Source organism: Engystomops pustulosus, chromosome 4 (assembly GCF_040894005.1).
Source record: "Engystomops pustulosus chromosome 4, aEngPut4.maternal, whole genome shotgun sequence".
In the NCBI taxonomy this organism is placed as follows: domain Eukaryota; kingdom Metazoa; phylum Chordata; class Amphibia; order Anura; family Leptodactylidae; genus Engystomops; species Engystomops pustulosus.
In genome coordinates this window covers 37107950-37114205 of record NC_092414.1, presented here as the reverse complement: position 1 = coordinate 37114205, position 6256 = coordinate 37107950, and positions in this window count along the sequence as shown.

Genomic DNA, 6256 nt, shown 5'->3' with positions numbered 1-6256 from the left:
TTATTGCTGTAGATTTGTCCAAAGTGCAAAGTAGGGCTCAGTAATATTCTGCCCCATGAGTACATACAAGTATACTATGTACATTGTGTGGCCCACATCTGGACGGTGTTGGCTTCCTGTAGTTTGCACTTGACCCTATATACTGTATGTTATGAGTTGTTTGTACACTGGCACATGATCGTCATCCTGCCAGGAAGCCATGTGCTCATACTCCAGGGGATAGGAGGACAATGCACAGCAGCTGCCATTCACAGCTATCTTAGGACTAGGCCGGAAGCAGGAAGGGTCACTTCCATTTACTACATAGAGAGGAAAACCTGTGTGTGCTATAACCTTACATGGAGGGAGTAGGAAACATCCAGGAAGTGTAATAAGGTGACACATCACAGGATGAGGCCTCCACACAACACAGGAAAGATTATCCAAAATAAATGATGGTCTATTCCCCTACAAAAATGGACACTGGTGACTGCAAAGTATGTAGATTTAGTGACTGATCTCCTACATCAGTACTTGCTGAAAACTTTTGTCACACAATTTATTTCATACACAACGTCTCCTCCTGTGTATGAAAATAATTTCGTTCTATTTATTGCACATAATCTGTACTATTCTAGTCACTAGGGCTTTAGATTTAGCACAGTAGCCACAAACCATATAAAAGCTGCATAGAACAACTAAATTCTTTGCAAAATGTGTCGAAATATAATAAGAAGCAGAGCTTTCACCCACATCAAAGGCAGATGATCGAGAGGGTGTAGAGAAGGAACAGCTGGCGGCCATCCTGCTCACACAAGTGGCTGGCACACCGCAGGCAGCTGCCACACTCCTCTTGTGTGTAACATCTGCAGCAGATTACAGGGGGCAGAGCGCTCGCCCCCTCCGCACGAATGGCCAGGGCTCGCGTATACTAAGACATTAGGCCATGGGTCAGCTAAACCCAAAGACCTCCTCATGAATATTTCATGTATCCATCAATGACCAGTACATAAAGTATATAGAATATAGTGGTGCTTTGGGCCTGCAGATGACATTATTCCTTTCATGCCATGTTTCCCGTTCACAATACTTTAGTCATGAGCCTGTGCTCCGAGATTAGTCATGGCCCGTCCTCTGCAGAGATTACAGGACGTGCTGACACATTCCCCCCTCTCCGGGCAGCATTGCTGTGAAATCCGTTTTACTGTCTGCGTCATTCACACAAAATGGAGAGAACACATAAAATGGCTCGAGAAATAGCTCAAAACTCTGCAGCGCGGCTCAAGTGCACACCCCTGCTGTCCGAATGAGGGAACTGCACGCAAGTCTTTTCTCCAGGATAATTCTATTTACAGGTTAATTAAGATATGACATGAATGGGCTGAAGCTAAAAGGTCCCCCAACAGTAGCCCCCAGGGTTCAGCTTTATGCATAAAGAGGACTATTTTTAACAAACAGGAACAATGTTCTTATTAATGGAGGGAGTGTATGACAATTTAGAGAAACTTCCCTGGAGGGAATCCCATTGCTGGCTGTATTCCACGCCACGAAGCTACGTTTTATTGCTGTTAATGCTCCCTTTATGATGCCGTGTATAAAGGCCCTATTGTCTGTGTAAGACAGAAGTACAGCTGCCGCTCTGACCCTCCCTCCATGACTCAACAAGAAACTGCTACAAAGCAAGAAACATCAATGAAAAAGGTTCAAAATAGCTGCAACTCCATAAAAAGTATAAAATTACCTATATACTACATACTTTATGTACACAATACTGAAGAAAAAAGTTTTAAGAAGTTTTAACAAAAGTATGAATATCTGCATTACCTGCTACAGGTACAATACAGAACATAGGCCGCACCTGCTCAGCAACACACAGCAGTATATATATAAAACTACCCCTATCACGAGCCTCATAGTTCTATAAAGTCCGCAAAGTAACTTTGAAAACTTTTCCACTAGTTTTTACTCAAGATTTTTGGAATAGGTTTGTAAATTGGTGATAATTCTTTAGTCAGTATGGTTTTTGGAGGGTTTTTTAAATTTTCAGTTGAATTTTTTCCCCTCATGGTACTTTTTAAAACTATGTGAAGAAAAATCTAGGCTTATTGTTTAACAGGTGGGTTGGTTTCCCATTATAATCTATAGGAATAAAACTTTTCCACTTTGTGACTAAAATAAAGAGTCACAATCCTCTTGGATAAACTCGAGTGTGAACGTATACTAAGAAACAGGATCTTAGGGAGGATCGGGAGTGATGAGAGTCATGAGAAGTCTCAGTACCGCACTGTGGTATATGTGGCATAAGTTTATTATATACATGTATAGTGTATATTTCGCGTGCTTGATGTTTACTATATACACGAGGCAATGCCTGCTGCACAGTATTCATGTAACTCGATCTGTGGTGATATGAAGAAAGCGGGAGGCTGACAGATGGGAAATCTCCACAGCTCAGCACATCATTGTTTCTATAATAAACATGGCGCCTTCCTGCTTTTGTCAGTGTGGAGGAGGAGGAGGACGACACAGGGTGGGGAACATAAAGAGGGGGGCCGCAGCTACACGGTGGAGAGGGGGCTGGACAGTCTCCTAGGTGACCACGAGCCAGCCAATCCTGGTCAACTGACATCACTGCAGACATCTGTGCCAAATGTAGCTCAACTGCACACCCCTGGTGGCGGAAAAGTAAAAATGCAGCCCAAAGTCAAAATTATTAATTTATTTGTATAAAATAGTGAAAAAATACATAGAAAAAAATAGAAAACCTTATTCTATAATTCAAAGATTGTGCATATAAAGTCACTGTACATCTCTATGGTTCAGGATGGTAAATCAGGCATAGAATTCTTGTCAATTTTGGAAAGACAAAGCGAGGAATGATTTCTTTAGACTGTGAAAAAAACAACATTATCCTGGTATTTTATATATAACTCCCCTCACTTCTGAAATTGTGGATCCCACAGGATAACAGGAATTTAGTTTTCTAAAAATATATCTCACACAAAGCCAAGGCAAACAAGCAAGTTTTACAGAGCTGCAAAAATGTTTAACTCACACCCGCTGCACCTCTGGACTGGGATTAAAGGGGGTGAACAGGATCTGATTTTATCTTTAATGGGCCAGTGACAAGGGAAAATGCAGTGGCTTTTCTGCAGAAAACTGCACGCAGATATTTCACTGAAGATTACAGTCATTTTCCAATGAAAGTATAATGATACAGTGCACATTGTGTGCAGATATGGAGCTGTGTTTAGAAAAGCAAATCAAGAGCAATGTGGAGGAGCTTCCTCCAATCTCAGATATGTTTTAGGATACATTCACACGACGGTGTGCCCGCCGTACCATCGCACAGCGGGCACACAACAGCGCCCGGGAGAGGAGAAACTCACCCCGCCCCTCTCCGTAGAGAAACATGCGCACGTGTTACCACTAAAGCGCATGAGATCAGGAACGTTTACATGCAAAACACGTGGAGCTTTAAAAACGCATGCGTTTTTTTACAAAACTAAAAATGGCCTAAAAACCGCCACGTGTGACATCACCCTTATGGAAAAACATGTGCAATTAGGCAAGCGCCTCCCCGGAATCAAACTACACAGAAGCGTGCCATGGCCAATCGCACGTGATCGGTAACCAGCACACAACGTCTTGCATTTAAACGCTACAGAATTTGATGCCGCTATATAAAGATTATTATCATTAAACAATATAAGAAAATTACCAATCTCACGCATTTCCACAGAAATACCGTGGCACGTCCCCGTGCGCTTTAATTCGCTTCTAAACAGAGTTAAATCGTTATGTGTGACTGCACCCCAAGACCAATTTAGAATCCACAATAGAGTAACAATGAAAGGCTCGAGTGAATCCACATGATTTCCTACAAATGTAATATAGTCTCTCAGGAGAACATGTATCAGGTCTTGAAAGTCAGTTTGTGGCATTCAAGAACCTGAAATAGTGAACCACCAGGCAACAGGTGGGGGTGCAAGAGCGTGCGGCTGGCATATGATAAAAGTTCCCATCTGAGCCAGTGTATGTATATCCACCATCCTGTGAGCGCAGTTTACGCTCAATACAACCTATGAATTGTATGGGGCCTTACTATACCTTCACACGCTTCAGGTTATATGTTAAAACACATATTGATGCAAAGACTCCCTGTCTGTGGTCCACAAGCACCAGAACCACTAGTTGCAAACTCAAACACACCAAGAGCTGCTCGTACCAGAACTTATACAGAAAACAGAGCTGGGTGCATAATGGACACAGTTCATAATTACAGTTTTGCAGGAACATACAGTTCTGTAGATTCCTAATTGATTGCTATATACATACTGCAAAGGAACCCTTAAAATTTTGGGTCAGTAATGGGAAAGTATGTTTGGTTTTCTATACTGACAGTCAAATTCTAAAACAATAACTGGTTTGTGGAATGGAAAGTCTAATAGGAAGGAGGGACGTACACTGCTCCAAAAAAAGGGAACACTTAAAAAACACAATTCAACACAACACTTAAGCCGGCGCCACACAGGGCGCTTTGTCTGCGCTTGCAAACGCAAACAAAGTCGCGCCCACCGGGGCGGGCCTCGGCCCGATCGCATCGGCGTTTCTATGGAAACGCTGCGATCGGGAACGAGGCGCCGGCGTTTCCATAGAAACGCCGATGCGATCGGGCCGAGGCCCGCCCCGGTGGGCGCGACTTTGTCTGCGTTTGCAAGCGCAGACAAAGCGCCCTGTGTGGCGCCGGCCTTAGGAAACAACACTCATTGACATTCAATTTCACATGCTGTTGTGCAGATGGAATAGACAACAGGTGGAAATTATTGGCAAGACACACTCAATAAAAGGAGTGGTTCTGTGGCTGGGGACCACAGACCACTTCTCACTACCAATGCTTTCTGGCTGTTGTTTTGGTCAATTTTGAATGTTGGTGATGCCACACAAGTGTCTCATGTAGTGCAGCTCATCCAGGATAGCACATCAATGTGAGCTGTGGCCAGAAGGTTTGCTGTGTCTGTGACCAGGATTGTGAAATTTGCCACTGGCACCATGTGTTCTTGACAGATAAAAGAAGAATATTTCATTCATTCAGATCGGAGTGCCCTTTATTTTTTTTTTAAGCAGTGTATATAATTTCTGCATTCACGATTCAATCAGGAGACAGGGGTAGATCAATGGTATGAAAACAAGACGGGAGATGCGATACTGGGGTTTACAAGTACAGTGCTTTTAGTTACTTCTGGACAAATTCGGTGTCCAGAAGGGATGGCTTAGTCCAATCACAGATTGGTCTGCTTTTACAAGAAGATTTATTGGTTATAAAAAACCTTCCAGCCAGAGCCAATAGCATTTCACTGCTATGCTATGTTATTTGCAGTACAGAGGCCGGAAGAAGCGTGAGTTGCATCACGCCCCCACTCCCTCCCTTGTATGTCCTATACACGAGTACTGGTTACTGGTTACCATAATAATATATGGATTTTAACAGGATACTGGTGAGTGCCGTCCATTTCTCTACGTCTCCATTTCTCCTAGTTACATATTGCACCATCTCTGGTCATGAGCACCACTGAAACCTTGACTGTTACAACACCTGCTTTGAAGCTTCCTCTGGATGTAATATATTTTCACCTGTTTATTGGTAGTGGCGATTGGTAGTGCCGTTATCGTCTGTTGATGCTATGTTATTTGCAGTGTTCCCATTTACATATACAAGTCCCTATCCAACTGTGGCCCTTATACCAGCCATTCAGAGGGTGCAGCTCATTCAAACTTTAGCCACCCACAAAAAGGGATAAAAAAACATTGTATAGAGATGTTTAGGATGCATAAACATAGAAAATCTGTGACTATTTGTAATAAATGTGCAGTCAGAAACACCACAGTTCGGCCCAGGTTACATCTGTAACAGTTTTTCTTTATGTCCTTCTGTTATGAAAAAGCAGAGCGGAAACTAAATCCAGATAGTGTAAAGTAGTCCTCCCAGAACCTTCCACGTTTGGTAGGGTTTATGGCAGACATCCTTCCAGAACACTCACATAATTTCCAACAGCAAAGACAACATGGGTTGCTGTCTTAATAAAGGCCTGAATGACATGATAGAAGGGGCCTAATACATGTGAACTTAGCAATAATTGTCCATTTCTGTTGTACATTTGTGGCACATTTGCCATAGATTTCGCATTATGCACTACAACAAGTTAACTCTGCAGCACAATGATGTATTATACGCTGTGAGCAGGGTCCTCAATCCTATTGTTTCATGCAGATTCGA